Source organism: Triticum urartu, chromosome 7, assembly GCF_003073215.2.
Source record: "Triticum urartu cultivar G1812 chromosome 7, Tu2.1, whole genome shotgun sequence".
NCBI classification, from domain to species: Eukaryota; Viridiplantae; Streptophyta; class Magnoliopsida; order Poales; family Poaceae; genus Triticum; species Triticum urartu.
In genome coordinates, this window is record NC_053028.1 from 503,994,461 (window position 1) to 504,011,487 (window position 17,027).

Below are 17,027 nucleotides of genomic sequence, written 5' to 3' on the forward strand. Positions count from 1 at the left end.
GAGGCGCCCTCAGTGAATCGCGGCGCCTCTTCTTCGGCGGGATCTGCTCGGGCTCCACCACCGGGTCCTTCCCCTTCTCTGCGGCCGAAAACCTGCGAATTGGTGTGATCGAAAAACCCTCGCCAGAGCAGGAGGAATTGAGGTTTTGTCCTGGAACAGTCAAATGAGCAGGGGTGGAGTTTTGTCCCCCATTTATAGACTGAGAAGGCAAATCGCTAGCCACTCGAGCGCAGGCACGCCGGTTCTGTCGCCCGTGCCAAGGAGTTGTTAAGTCACACGGTTACCAAGGCTGTGTGGGGAGTGGAGTCGACACGTCCCATCCAACCATCACGCACCGGTCTGGCCCGCAGTCTTTGGGGCCCGCGGCGCTTCGTCCTCACCTAGGCTTCGCCAAGAAGCCAACTCCACGCGCGCCTTGGGCTCGGGGACTACTTTCGGCATACAGGGAACCAGGGTACCCAGACTTGCCTGTCTGTGGCCCACGTCGCGTTCCTGGTACGGCCCGGTAGGGCCCGGCTGATCAACCGTCTGCTCATGACCCTCGCGAGGGGGCCATCCCTCGCGAGGAGAACGACCAAGACCCCCTCAGGGAGCGGCCTCACCTAGGCTGCTCTGGAGGGGCGACCAAGACCTCTCCCTAGAGTGGCCTCGGCTAGGCTGCTTCGGGAGGGCGGAGATCTCAAGGAAAGGGCTGCCTCAGGAGGAGGCAGTGACGCAAGCCATAACGAACCGTCCCAGCGCACGCCAGCAGGCGCAGTTTCCATATCGGTGCAAAGGAGACCACACAGGCACAGGTTCCCGAGGGGCGAGACAAAGGTTTCCCCTTTGGTGCAACAAGACCGAAGACCGCAAGGATGGCAGGAAGGATGTCATCGCCAAGCCCACCACCACGTCACCGCCTGCCCTCTTTGCAGGCGAAGACCACTGAGGGAGTCCTGGATTAGGGGGTCTCTGGACAGTCGGATTATATTATTTGGCCGGACTGTTAGACTATGAAGATACAATATTGAAGACTTCATCTCGTGTCTGGATGGGACTCTACTTGGCGTGGAAGGCAAGCTAGGCAATATGGATATGGATATCTCCTCCTTTGTAACCGACCTTGTGTAACCCTAACCCTCTCCGGTGTCTATATAAACCGAAGGGTTTTAGTCCATAGGACAACAACCATAACATACAATCATACCATAGGCTAGCTTCTAGGGTTTAGCCTCTCCGATCTCGTGGTAGATCTACTCTTGTACTACCCATATCATCAATATCAATCAAGCAGGACGTAGGGTTTTACCTCCATCAAGAGGGCCCGAACCTGGGTAAAACATTTTGTCCCCTGCCTGCTGTTACCATCCAGCCTAGACGTACAGTTCGGCACCCCCTACCCGAGATCCGCCGGTTTTGACACCGACAACCACCTTTTGTCAGGATAGGAGCGTCCTTGTGTTCCCGCTCAAATGGCCGTTGTGGGATTCCCTTCCCGCCTAAACATTTCGGGGGGAAGAGGACCCTGGCCGCCTATATAAGTAGCTAGGGTTCCATTATAGAGAGGAGGGACCCATTGGGACTTAGAGTAGCAAAGGAGCAAGAACATCTGCCTCCTCACCCTTCTTGAGCTCGCCTCCTGAGCTCAGGAAACCACTGTACTTGTTCATACTCAAGCCCTCGCGAGGCTAATCCACTAAAGCAGGACGTAGGGTTTTACACCGCAAGGTGGCCTAAACCTGGGTAAACTCTTGTGTGCTCTACTTGTTTGCTTGCTTGCATTCCATTCCCACCACCAGGAGAAGAGCGAGGCGCTAGGTAGACGTGTAGTGGGAGAGATCTTCGTCACGCCCCTGTGTTCGAATCTTAAGGGTTTTGCGGAGCCCGAAATCTGACATTTGGCGCGCCAGGTACGGGGCGTGTCGAAATCTCGCTTCTCCGACGACCTCGCTCCGCTCTTCTCCGTCGACCTTGTTTCACCGCCATGGTTGACACTCGCCGAGCACGCACCGCCCGCTGCGTCGCCAACGTCGCTCAGACGGCACCCGCGGGTAATGGCGCACCACTCCGCCCCAACTCGCCGGTAGCCAACGCGGCCACGGACCTAGTCGTTCACGAACAGCAGGACTTGTCGATGCCGTTGTCCGTGCAGCGCGAAGGCCGCATGGTGACCCCGTCACCTTCACCGGCCGCGGCGTCGTCCTCGCTGGTCCGCCGTGGGCCAGTCTACCAGCAGCCTGCGCTACTGATGGCGCGGGAGCTCCTACGCTACCGTCCGGCAGATGACCTCTATGACGAGTGGCTCCACCGCATCACCGAGCTCGTCAACGCCGCCGGAGAGGCGCCCGCACCGACCCATTCCTCTCGCCCTCCATCGCCCATGGCGGGGAACGAGGACCACGGCGCTCCGCCCCTACCTCCACCGCGCAGCGCCGGCCAGGGGCTCAGGCGCGAGGCTCCATGGCGCGAACAGCCCCGCAGGGGCCCCGCGCATGACGAGGAGAGCTGCCAGGTGGTCCCGCGCCCCCAGACAGAAGCGCGCATGCTCCCCACTCAGCAGCACCAGAACCGCACCCCACAGGAGGTGGTGGCGCCCGCACCCCAAGATCCAGCACCGCAGGCGCAGGGGGCACCAGCAATCATGAGCGTGGCTGGATGGCGCGCCCTAACTACTGAGTTACAGCGCCTCGTCTGGCCCGGCAAGTTCAAGCCGGATCTGCCTCCGCGTAACGACGGCACCGCCGACCCGGCGGAGTTCCTCCAGCTCTACGAGCTCAGCATCAAGGCGGCGAACGGCACCGAGCAGGTCATGGCGAATTGGTTCCCCATGGCCCTCAAGGACGGTGCACGCTCCTGGCTCCTGAACCTTCCTCTAGGATCCATCTCCTCCTGGGAGGAGCTTTGCGAGCGCTCCGTCGCCAACTTCCAAGGTACCCGCGACCGAGCTCCAGCGGCCGCAAACCTGCGCCGCGTGAAGCAGCAGCCTGGGGAGACCCTAAAGAAGTACATCCAACGCTTCAACACCATGCGCCTCAAGATCCCCAGGGTCTCCGATGAGGCCATCATCTCGGTGTTCTCCGACGGCTGTGATGCCGCAGAGGCCTCAAGATCCCCAGGGTCTTCAACACCGTGGACCAAGCTGTCAGCCTCTCCATGTACAGTACCAAGTGTGACCACACCGCGTGGAGAGCACCACGGCGGTGGACGATGGCGAGGCCTAGGAAGGGGACGACGCGGAGCCGGGAAGACGCGGCAGTGGAAGCCTACGCGGAGAGGAGTACGAGGGCTCACTGGTTCGGCTGCGGTGTGAGGCTGCCGTCGCCGCAGGGCCTGGCCAGTGGTGGGCATAGTAGGGGGCGGTGAGGCCTCTGTGGCAACACAGCCGGCCACGGGAGGCAGGAGCATGCGGCACGACCGGCGCTGCTTTGGGCGGCTCGAGCAAGAAGACCAGAGGTTGAAGAAGCACTACGGCCGTTGGATGGACATCGTACGGTCGCTGGTGCTAGAGTCGTTCATATTGACTAAGTTGACCAAGCCCTTCGTCCCCGTCAACTTAGTGAGCCCACAAGTCAGCCTCCCACCAAGGTGGGTCCAAGCTAGCCGGGGGAGTATTCATTTTTTTTGTGCGTAATAAGGACGCACTTCCAGTGGGTCCGAGCTGACAGTGGGGGGAACGTTTTTTCGCGAAATACGGTGGCCCGTCCGGTGGGTCCCAGCAGTCAGGGGGAAATGATTTTTTTTGCAAAATACTGGTGGCCCGTCCGGTGGGTCCCCGCTGTCAGGTGGAGGAATAATTATTTTCTGCGTAATAAGGAGGCATTTCCTTGCGGCTGCCGTGGACCCAGCTATCAGCCTCTCCACGTACAGTACTCTTTCGATGGAAGTTGGTCGTTAACCACATTGACCACGTCGTGCCGAGAGCACCACGGCGGTGGATGACGGCGAGGCCTAGGAAGGGGACGACACGGAGCCGGGAAAGACGCGGTAGTGGATGCCCACGCGGAGAGGAGTACAAGCGTTCACTGGTTCGGCTGCGGTGTGAGGCTGCCGTCGCCGCAGAATAATAGGGGGTGTGGGTGAGTGGAGGGATGGCCTGGCAGTGGTGGGAGTAGTATGGGGGCGGTGAGGCCTCCGCGGTAGCACAGCCGGCCACGGGAGGCAGGAGCAGGGGGCACGACCGACGCTGCTTTGGGCGGCTGGAGCAAGAAGACCAGAGGTTGAAGAAGCACTATGGCCGTTGGATGGACATCATACGGTCACTAGAGTATTGACTAATTTGACAAAGCCCTCCGTACCCATCAACTTAGTAGGCCCACAAGTCAGCCCAGCAATATGGTGGGTCCCAGCTAGCAGGGGGTATTCATTTTTTTGGGCGTAATAAGGAGGCACTTCCTTGCATGCGAAGATATAGCTGGTGGGTCCGACCTGTCAGCGGGGGGGATGTTTTTTCGTGAAATACAGAGGCCCTTCCTGTGGGTCCTAGCTGTCAGGTGGAGGAATCATTATTTTGCTCATAAAAGGGAGGCATTTCCTTGTGTGTGGCCGTGGACCCAGCTGTCAGCCTCTCCACGTACAGTCCACTTCCGATGGATGTCATTCTTTGACCATGTTGACCAGGCCGCGCCGAGAGCACCAGGGCGGTGGACGACGGTGAGGCCTAGGAACGGAACGACACGGAGCCAGAGAATACTCGGTAGTTGTTTCCCACGTGGAGGAGTACGAGGGTTTACTGGTTCGTCTGCCGTCGCCGGAGAATAACAGCATGTGTGGGTGAGTAGAGGGATGGCTAGGCCAGCGGTGGGAGTACGGTGGGGCCGTGAGGCCTGCACGGCAGCATAGCCGGACGCGGGAGGAGGGAGCAGGCAGTCCCGCCGGCGCTTGTTTGAGCGGCTGGAGCATGAAGAGCAGAGATTGAAGAAGCACAACAGCCGTTGGATGGACATCCAATAGTCACTGCTCTCGTGTGTTGACTAAGTTGACAGGGCGTTGCGTGTGCGTCAACCTTTTTTATGAAAGCATACGCGTCAACCTGTAGTAGGCGCACAAGTCAGCCTCAAATCGGTGGAAAACAGCATACAACCCATCTGCCATTATTTCTAATAATGTACAACCCATTTGCTAATTCTTAAGAATTTTTTTTGGATCCTATCTTCTTTTTGTTAGCATTACACCCCATATTGTGGCCACGGTTAAAAAGTATACGAAATTTTGCATATTTCGGTGCGGTCAACTGTTTTTAATCCAGAAATATCGATTCACATTCAAACTATTTTGAAAAATAATTTGTATAAATATAAAATCCAAATAATTGTCCATGCATAAAAATCAATGGAATTTAAGGTTTTGTAATAAAAAAATTGAAACTAATTCCCGGTTAGATGTGTTTTAAAAATGTACAGCCCATTTCTGGGCAAACCGAATGAAACTCTCCTCGTCTTGAAATATTTGCAGCCCAGCAGGGCCGATAAAGCAAGTAGGCCTTGTTTGGGTATTTCTTAAAAAAATAGAACTGGGCTAGCCATTTTCAGCAAGAAAAAAACACAACTGGGCTCGTGATGTGGTAAACATAATTAAAACCCTGGCTAGACGGGCCACAGCCCCCGCACAACCCTGTTGTTACCCTGATCCATCGCTAAAACTAGTATAAATAACAATTGCTTGTTCCTCAAAAAAAACTGCGCGACTTGCTGGGTCCCTGATGTCAGTCGCTCGTAGTGTAATTCTCTTGTTTATTGACTACGTTGACAATGGCGTGAGCCCCAGATGTCCAACCATTAGGAAGAACAATATTTTTGGGCTTGTACTATAGAGGCACTTGCTTGCGTACTGCATGACGCTGGTGGGTCCCTACGGTCATCCTCTCCAGGTACAGTCATCTCCTTTTTCCTCTCGATTGTTGACGACGTTGGCAACGCAAGAGGGCGGCGCACCGTGCACGGCGAGCGAACCAAGGCCGGAAGGCAGAGGACGACGGTGAGGCCTCGGATGGAACGAACAGGAGCCGTTGAAGATGCGCCGGTCCAGTCGCAGGCGGAGGGGAGTACGAGGGTTGACTGGTTCGGGCGTGGGTGCGTGTTGGGGCTGAAGTCGCCGGAGAATAACAGGATGTGTGCGGGAATAGAGGGAGGGACTGGCCAACGTAGGAGTGTACGTACAGTAGGGCGGCAGAGGCGCAGCCAGCCATGGGAGGCGGGAGCAGGCGTAGCTGACGGGGTGGTTTGGTTTGGGCGGCTGGAGGAAGAAGAAGACAAGAGATAGAAGATACACGACAAATGTTGGATGTCAATCCAACGGCTGGTAGGAAGAATTGTTTGTTGACTGGCTAGTAAGTCGACACCACCTTGGATAGGCTATTTCCTTGCGTGTCCCAAATGTCAGAATCCAAATCTGTCACGGTCATGCAGCCTTTCCTATGAAAATTTACAGCCCATTTTATGTGCTAGTTTGAAATAAGTTTGTGGGTGCTGGTGGGGGCTAATCACTTGGCTTCTGTAATGCACAGTGAGCTCAAGCAGCCGGCGAGAGTGATGTTATTTACCTTGGGATGGATTTGTTACAATATTTCACTCTATATTAAACGAATGGCAAGCCATTTGCCTTGTTTCAAAGAAAATATGACAGTCACAGCCGAGTTGAAAAGGGCAGGAACATCTAACTCCAGCTTACAAACTGTACAAAAGCATGAGGGTTAATTTTTCATCAGGTTTACAAAAAAACCAGATTGAAAAGGGCAACAACATCTAACTCCAGCATTGTTTTCGGCAGTCACAGTCAAATGGATCGGTCAGGTCCATAGAATGAACATCCTGGGTCGTAAAATTTACTGGATTATGACCACAATATGTTGTAAATAGAAGCCCGGCACGTTCAGAAGCTCTTTTGCCCACCTAAAACTCCTTTTTTTGCTCTTCGACATACCCATCCGTCAATTCAGTAAATATATGGGCTTTTGAATTGATTTTACTATTTACTAGTGTATATGGGCTGTTTTGTCTTGGGCCCAGAGAAACAATTACTACTAGTACAGTGGAGACACTCTACAGCTACCCAGAAAAACAATTACTACTAGTACAATGGAGACACTCTACCGTTTCTAGCTCCTCCTAGGTCATTGAAACGTCTCCCTCTACTGAATGCCGTTATACTTTTGTTCACCGACATGCGAGCCATGCAGCACGCGGGCCCAAATGCCATCCACCAAATTAGAAGGAAGTATGCAGGCAGAGAGTCACCCCGGTCGTAGCGTGGCAGTAACGAGCCGTCGTATCACAAAACCCCACCTCCCCGCAGTCTAAGTTTGACGGACGAAGCAACCATCATTTCACTCTTCGCTGAATCCGCTTCTCCCTCACCGTCTTCAAGAAAGGCAACACTCACATCTGCCACTGTTCTTCTCTCCGAACGAAGGGAAGGTAAGCGGATCCGTGATGTTGGTATATTTTCGTTAAGAGAAAAAAAAGAACTTTTGCAAAGCAGTAACCGATCCTCACTCTCTTTTTTGTTTCATTGTCATTGCGATTGTGTTTTCCTTTCAGTGATCTCCTAGTATTCGTCAGTTTCATGATGGACCAAGGAGAACCAGGTAAAGATCTGCCGATATTGCAGCAGACGCGGGAGGCTGATCCCCATGAGACAGAGAGCTCTAAGAAGATGGAGGCAACCACCGAGCCGACCCCAGATACGCTCACGGCCACTACTGAGATGGCCAACGCCCCGTTTGAGGTTACAGCCCCCGTGGCACTGCAGGAGCAGAGTTCCCCCTTCGAGGATGTGTCCCCCCCCCCCCGCTGAGCTGCCCAAGGTGATTTCCTTCTTTTCCGATCTCGATTGTGGTTTTTCATCTAAGTATGTGGTGATTTTTTTAGAAAAGCAAGTATGTGGTGATTAATAATGCAAAATTTTATTAGCTTCGATACCATGCTATACATAGTGGTTTAAATAACTTGTGTTTCTTATACTGAAAAGTAATTCAGAATTTGTTTCTGTTTCAATTAGAGCCCTGATGCAGACAAGGATGGTGTGGTTGTACATGTCACTCGCTATGAGGCGGACGACCTGAATATACGCACTGGGAAAACATAGCTCTTAGGCTGTTGGATCCTGGAAGCCATTTGCGGTTATACCAATGAAGAGTTGTATTCCAGCCTCACTGTTGTCAGGCGTGTTGTCCAGGGTGTACTGAAGCACAAGAAGTTCAAAGCTACTCCTTCGTTTGTGAGGCATATTGTTCTTGTCAAGCTTACGCAGGAAGACGACGTGGCATGCCTCCACAAACAAGTTTATCAGTGGCAAGGCCACAAGGTTGTCTTCATGAAGGTTCACATGATTGAGCTGCTGTGGGACGTCCTCGATGATGTTCATGACAAGGTCTATCTTGTGTCCAGCCCAAATTAGATCGAGGCATGAAATAGTTGTCCGAGCTAGTGTTTAATAGTAGTTTGGATTGTGTCTAATTATCCGAACCTTGCTTGTTATCGACCCCTCTAGGGCTAGTACTCTGGTTGAATCCGTCTATGGGAACTGCTGCTACTTTTGTGTGCCCGTGAATCATGTGAGAACCATCGTAATTGTTGCCGAAACAGATGCGTCCTCACTAGTTTTTTCATGAATATGGCATGGTAAGACATAAGTTATCACGGTTTATCATATGAGCAGTGTGTGTTTTGATTAAATAGAGCACTCGTTCGAGAACCGTGCGCCAACATACACATAAGTACTTGTAAACACTGTTGGTGCTACCCCACTTGTAAGAAGTTGTGCAAAACATGGCACATTGGCTCAGCTCGCTTCAACACTAGGCTATCGACCAGCTAACAATCAATAATCTGTTGTCTGACATATAAGCAACTATGTATCTTGTTACAGTGGTTCATGGAGTTAATTGAGGCCACAATGTAATAAATTCCAAACGTTCACACGCTAGTCCAGCGCTCATGTGGAACACTCACATTAAACTCATCTTCATAAAAGACTTGAAAAGCATAAGTTAAGAAATTTTATACATCTCAATGATTCATAGAATATAACAAACATATACTAGTTCACAGCAAAAGACAAAGTTGTGAGAAGGTTTACAAATCAGGAAAAAACAAGCAAGGCTTCTCTGAGCAAAGGGCCTCCCGGTAGGATTAAATTTCCTGGAGTTCACCCTGGTTTTTTCTTATTGCCACCATCTAGGGTTAGGTTCTCTCATTCCAGAATAACCAATTATAATTGTGGTCTCAGCTGGAATGCTGAACTAAACCATGCAGTGTACTGACCAGCTAAAATGCTTGTGCATTCCACTAAATTTAAGCACCGCTATTTGCAGAAATAAGCAGACCACAATGCCTCTTGTCCGTGCACCTGTCCAGAAAACCGCCATGCAGCCGTGCCAGCTAGTCCTTAGTCCATGGATGAACTGGTAGAAAGTGCATTCCGAACTAGGATGCAGTTGTTTTCGCTCGTCCCTGCACTGCAATCAGGAAGTAAAACGTATGAATTAGCTTCTTTTAGATTGCGTTGGTCATTCTACCTTAGTTACTACAAATGTAGGGATACCTTGAAGACGGGAGGTTAGACGACGGCAACGAGGGATAGCCATCTCATTTTGCGCAGTTGTACTAAAACTGAGGTGTGTGCTTTTGATTGCACGGATAGAAACAATACGGAGACAGACATCCCGAAACAATATGGAGACAGACATCCTTGTTTGCGCAAATACGAAATACGATTATTTAAACAATGACCGATATTACTACTTCCCCGTTTCCTCTTAGAACCAAGTCCTAGATTCATGCTACAGCTTTCCCACTTTCTTCCCTGTTTGAACCAACGCTTTGAGTCGACTGTATGAACTAGCTTTACTTCTAATAATAGTAGAAGTCTAGGTGGCTTTGGAACAGTGGACGAAAGTAGAAAAGGATCCACACGAAGGGAGCCGGGGCAGTAGAGCAAGGCAGGTTTCGAACGAATATATACTTGAGGGTCGTCGGCATGTGGCAAAGACAGCGTCGGGAGGCTGCATCTTGGCCACAATATCGCAGGGAGGAAGAAGGGGTCGGAGGCCCACCCGAGCCGGCGCTCTCTCGGAGAGAACGGCATTGCCGCCGATCGGGACGCGCGGGCAGCCGTTGGTCTCCTCCCTCGCCACCGACAACAGCGTGAACGATGCACCTGCACCCCTGCCTCGGTCGAGGTTGTCCGGCCGGATTTGTGACCAGCCGTGAGCTGAGAGAGAGTGTGGCCACCTATGTGTTGCTTAGATCTGGAGAGCATGAGAGAGTGAACGAGAGGAACCCTAGTAAAGCAAGCGCTAAGGCTCCCGCTTTTATATATAGTGGAGTGATTTTGTTGTACCAGCTTCAAAAAAATGCGCTCCTACGTGTACCCGCGATTGGGTGTGAGAGAACTAGTGCATGCGTGCACCGCTTCTCTTCGTGGGGGTACAATATACTATGCCCAAAGAACGTTCGTCGCAAGAGTAATAGTATAAGTGTGTGACGTGTGAGCTAAAATAAAATGTGCGCGCCGTCTTTTGTTTTTTAGAAGTTCTGAGGGTAGGGTGTGAAGAGCACATCTGTGCGTGACGTCTACCTGCAGATAGACGGTGGGTGCGACGTGCGAGTCTGCGAGAGGACTCGGGAGAGTCGTGACTCGTGAGGGTGCATGTGCGTGAGAGAGAGGGGGCACGTATCAATGCAATGCATGTGTCCGTAAATCATTATCTGACAAACGATCACCACAATCCTTTTCCTGACGAACGCCGTAAGAACCGTTAGATCGGCATCCGGCAGTGTCAGTTTTACCATGTCATTTAACAGAACAGCCACTCCTCCTACACACAAATCTTCCACTTGAGTGTTAGCAACTACCGTATGCTTCATTGAAAATTCGAACCTCGCAAACTTTTACTGAGTTTTCGTGTACCAAATTGCACATGTAGAATACCATGTATACATCATTTCATTCATCTTCGAGAGGTAACTATAAAGATGGGTGAGGAGTCTACAAAGAAAGACCATCGTATCACCCGCAGCAATTTCAAGCATCCTTTAGTGTCGAGGAATATCATAGGAACTCTATATGATATGATTTTTATAGGATTTTTTCCTTTATAGCCAATTGGTTCATAGGAATAGATTCATATACTCCACATTTCAAAGGAAATAAACATGATATCATTTCTATAGCTTTAGAGCCACTTGGTTCATATGAATGGATTCCTATACTCCCTTAATGTCAAAGGAAAATAAACATTAGCGTATATTCAATAGAAAAGTTCCTATGATATGAACCAAATTACATCTCTTTTCTAATCCCTCCTCATAGGAGTTGAGATACATGTCATCTCTACATTCAATAGAAAAGTTACTATGATGTGAACCAAATGACATCTCTTTTCCAATCCCTGCTCATAGGAATTGAGATGCTCCATGTCATCTCTTTCCCTACAACTTCCATGTATACATCTTCTATTCCTAAATAGATAGTACAACCCACTAGTAGCTTTTTTCCAAAACATACAACTATGGCACAAGAACTATATAGTGTGCCAATAACTTTGAAAGATGGTCGCTGGATGAAGCTAACCCGACAGTGCAGAGATAGGAAAATCCGAGCACTACTGGCCGTTGGATATCATCAACATTCCACCAGATCTGCCACATGTACAATTTAGAAGACTCCATGGTTGAACTTAAGCATAATGCACAAACCTCAAACACAAGCACTTCTCCTTTGTTCTAGAATCTTCTGTATCATAATTGATTATTTTTTTCTAAATGACTTGCCATTATTTGTTTTTTACTTTATGATTTACAATGCACAACCCCATGAATCTTAACATTTTTATAAAACTAATTGATTTTGAATGAGATGAACTATTAGAACTAAACGAACATCTACATCATGCATATATGACTCAAAGCTTTACATGCTATAGTGTGTATTTATTCATAATTTGGTTTCGAAATCTCATGCATTCAATACATTTGTACCTTGCTAGTTTTGAGTAGAGTAGCAAATTTCATGTGGCCCCGACTATATCAAAGGGACAATTGCATTTTTTCCCCTAGTTGGTTCCTACCCACGGGTTTTGCCCTTAATTTTCGAGCTTGCTCAGTTTTGCCCTTACTTTTTCCGTCGAGGTCCCTTGAATGCCCTTTGACCGTTTGACCAAAACTTGGAAAATTCATAACTAATACATATGAACTTAGAAAAATGCAAATAGGATATCAAAATTTTCAGATAAACATTAACTTTATGTGCATATCATTTCCATTCAGGAAAAAAAGAACCTTTTAAACTACCTGAGGTAATTAATGTTATTAACATTATTAAAAATAAAAAGGTATAAACAATATTTTTTCATGAATAAAAATTACATGCAAATGTAGGTGATGTTTTCTGAACATCCTTATATCTTATTTGCATTTTTCTGAGTTCATATCAATTTGTTATGAAGTTTCCAAATAATGGTCAAAGTCGTAAGAACATTCATAACAAGATGATACGAACTCAAAAAAATGCAAATAAGATATCTGGATGTTCAAAAACATCACCTACATTTGCATGTAATTTTTATTCATGAAAAAAATATTGTTTATACCTTTTTATTTTTAATAATGTTAATAACATTAATTACCTCAGGTAGTTTAAAGGGTGCTTTTGTCCTGAATGCAAATGATATGCACATAAAGGTAATGTTTATTTGAACATTATGATATCTTATTTGCATTTTTCTGAATTCATATGAATTAGTTATGAATTTTCAAAGTTTTGGTCAAACGGTCAAAGGGCATTCGAGGGACCATGACAGAAAAAGTAAGGGAAAAACTGAGCAAGCCCGAAAAGTAAGGGCAAAACCCATGGGTAGGAACCAACTAGGGGTAAAAATGCAATTGTCCCTATATCAAAATGCAGGGCCCATGCATCATTGTCTTTCGGTCGAACCTACGTCCACAATTTTTTGTACGCACTATATCACCATTGGTCCCCGAACCCAAAATGCTGCCTCGTTCCCGTAAAACCAAGCGGCCCACACATATTTAAGGCATCGACTCGAACCCGTTTACTACGACGTGGCCCCGCACACCGTAATACTCCTACAAACCCTACCGCCTCACTCATCATCGATTTTCTTCAAGAGGGCGAGGGTGAAGCCGATTTGTAGTGGAGGCGCTTTCAAAAAAAGGATCTGTAGTGGAGACCCCTACCCTAGGGTGCCCTAGGTAGCTGCCGCACGCATCATTGTTTTCTCTTTTCTTTATGCTCTTGTGCCCTAGAGTGAAATGATGGTTGCTTCGTCCGTCCAGCTTAATGCGGGAAAGGTGGGGCTTTGTGATTTGACCCCTCATCACTCATTTTCTACTACTGCAGAGCTACGCCCGGGGTGCCTCCAATTCCAACTGCTGCTCCGAACTGTAATTTGGTGCATTGCACATGGAACAAGATGGTGGATGAGCCACATGTCGGCCAAATGGGTCCTGTTAAGTGTGTCGCCATTTCGTGTGCGGACTGACCCTGCTTGAGTTGCTACGCCAACATGACAAGAGCAGCCTACCACTTGGTTTTGCTCCTTGGTGAATCCCGACTATATTGATCTAAAAAGATACGTGCTGAACTACCCTCTCCATCTTGGTTTTTTTATTTTTAGGCGTCTCGGTTTATAGGGCCTGCACGTAGTTCTAGGTCATCCATTTGACTAATAAATATGAGTTACAATGTCACAAAAAGTATATCACTGGATTCTTAAGCAGATGTAGTTGTATTTAAAAGTCGAGGGCGGGGCTTTTCCTGCGTGGTAGGCGGGGTAGTTCCGCCTAGTCAGTTCGACGGAGACGCGAGAAGACGAGGGAGTAGGCTGCTGCAAACATATGGTTGTGTGATTTGACAGCGAGTTACTGCTGGATAGGTGGGGCCCCGTGATTTGACTTGCCATTATCATTTTAACTACGGCGCTATGACCGGCGTGACTCTCCTGATTCCTGACCACCTCCATACAGGTGCCTCTCCCAATGCTCCACCATGTGGTAGAGGCTGGCTCTTGCATAAGAGCCCACTTCTCCACTTTTTCCTTGCCTCTCTTTTCCTCCACATATGCAAAAATGCCATGTAAAGCGCACTATTGTACTTACTTTTACTTGCTCCTACAGGTGCTTAAGCTTGCCACATAGGCATAAAGTCTGATGTGGCAAGTTAATCAAGAAGAGAGAGACTAGTTTGGTGACCCAAGGAAGAAACGGTGCTAAGCGCGTGTACCTAGGTGAAAAGACAATTTTGAGTCTATAGCTAATTAAATGAAGCAAACTTAGCAACACCATTTCATTGGAAGAGGTCACTCCTTGGCAAATGCAATAAATACTAGTACTCCCTGTGTCCCATAATATAAGAACGTTTTTGGCACTACACTAGTGTCAAAAACGTTCTTATATTATGGGACTGAGGGAGTACGAAGAAAGAGATAGAGAGGAGTAAAAATATACACTTATAGCCAACCTTATAGCCAACCTTGTTGTAGTATGAGTGACTAAGTGATGACTATGTATGACATGCCAACATCAGATAGCCTAACGCACCGTGTTAAATCTCCAAGTGCGCGACCGCGTGAGCGACGCGACGGTCATGGTAGGCGCGACCATGATACGGGCTGCTAGCAGCCCTTGGATCTGAGATCAAACGGTCGCATGCTAAGTTGCTGAAAATTTGTAGAATAACCCTCCAGGATAGGATATTCACCCATAGGTCTAGAATCACGCCATGCAACCATTCGATCTCAGATCCAAGGGCGCTCGGAAGCCCGTATCATGGGAGAATGGAAAGCCACTACCCTGTCGTTCGCACGCTGGTAGTTCGCTCCTACTCGTCCCCGCACGTCCTTCAATACTACGGCGGTTCGCTCCTAGTCGTCCTGTCCATTGACGTTACGGCAGTTCCACTAATCCTAACCCTCCTCCCAAATCCATGGCGTCCCAAATCTCCATGATCGGCGGTGAGTACAAGGTTAGAACCATCACCAGCGATGAGTTTGAAGTCATCTACACCCATTCTTCCGCGATGGTGAAAGGATGCCTTTCTCACTTCAGACGCATGTTCGAAAACTCAGATGATGAGTGGGTCGCTGGGCTAGATGTTGAGCACACCACTGTCCTAGAAGAGAAGGATCTAAAGGACGAAGAGAGGAAGAAGCCCGCCGTGATCCAGGTTTGCGTACATAACGTTTGATTGGTCTACCACATATGCCATGTCGACGTTGAGTGCCAGGATTTTAAGAACTTCCTCAAGGACAACAGAGTGAAATTCATTACTGTAGGCTTTAAGAACGACAGGGATGTCCTGCGTCGGACAGGTCTCATTGTAGGCCAGCCCTTCGATCTCCAGAAGGCAAGCCTGGTGTCCTCCTCTCAACCTTGAATGCTGACCCTGGCAGGAGCCATGGTTCATCCTTCGTACCGTAAATTGGAGAAACCTCATTACACATTTCATCGTCATGCATGGCAGCGGAATGTCCTAGATATAGACCACATCCACTACGCTGCAATGGATGGCTACCTTTGTTTCAATATCTACAAGGGTTGGATGAAGAGCAACAGACAAGTGTGCGGTTCAAGCAAAGAAGTATCGGCCAAGAGGGAGAGGGATAAGGACGAAGTCGAGGACGTGGACGAGGACTCCGAGTAAGGTGGCAGTGTCATTGCTCATGGTGGTTCTAAACTTCTAGTGCAGTGTCTACCGGATTAGTTGCATAGTTTAATTTCAGGTGTGCTTAGTTTAATTTGAGGGGTGTGTTGTGCTGAGCCCCCAGCAGAACTATGTTATGTTTCATCTCGTTACTTTAACTCTTCAGTATGTACACTACTAGTATTTTTTTAATAGAATTTAGCACCCCAATTAAGCACATACTAGCTTTTTTAATAGTACTATATGCATAATTTTGGCGACGAGCGCTCTCTATATGTACCACCTTTTTTTAATTTCAATTTTTGCTCCATGGCGCAATCCATCGATAGTACTACTGTACAAAAGTATATATTTTTAAAAAGTCTAGAGTATTGTTCATCACATATATAGCCAGTTAAATTCTCAACCTAGAACGACATGCATGCCATGTAGTAAACCGGCACGGAGGAAGTATAGTAAAATGAGGTGATTTTATCGAGCGATCGGCGGGGGAGCATGGCCTGTCATGCTGTCCCACGTGTCATGATGTACCAAGGCGATGCGCGTATCCCTCTTGAGGCAGAAGCAATACTACGTGGTTTGAGATGACGGCAAACAGAAGTGTGAAATAATGGTTGCTTCATCCGTCTGGGAAGGTGCGGCATTGTGATTTGACGTCTCATTGCTCATTACTACTACTGGGCCGGTACGAGTGGGGTGCGTCCCCCCTGCTGTTCTGCACTGTTATTTGGTGCTTGACACGTCAACCCGGTTGCTATATGTCCCACATGTCGGCGACAGGAAGTACATAATTCATGAAAGGGAGCGTCGACGGAGGAGTATACTACAGAATTCATGAAAGGGAGCGACTTAGTTTTGGAAAAATCTGTTTTTACGGAGTACGTACCCACTAGGGTTTATAGGGCTCATCTAAAAAACATTCGTTTTCCGTTTGATTAGTCTCAATTCTACTATACTAGTAGTAGTACCATTACATGTTGGATTTCGAGGTGCGTTAGATCACCCGACGCAAGCAGTGTTAAGAGGAAACTAACCAATGCATGTACAAGTTCATGGAAATTTAGTGGCCATTCATGCATTCGTTCTAATTAATGCCTCGGTAAAGATAACTTCTTGAGAAAAATGAGCATACTAATTACTTGTGCAAACTACGAAATTAATTCGACCACTCACCGTCTACCTTGGTTGGAGAGATTTTGAAATTGAGCCATAAACTAGAAAGGAGGGAGTAGTAACTTTTGTCTCGATTACTATTTGTGGCGTTGTATAGATGCAAAATGTATTTTTTATAGTGGCCTTGTATAAGTAAATGGAGGGAGTACTAACCAAACTACGTAGTAGGGACGAGGAGTAAACAGAGGGAGTAGTAAAATTTTCTCCTCGTGCTG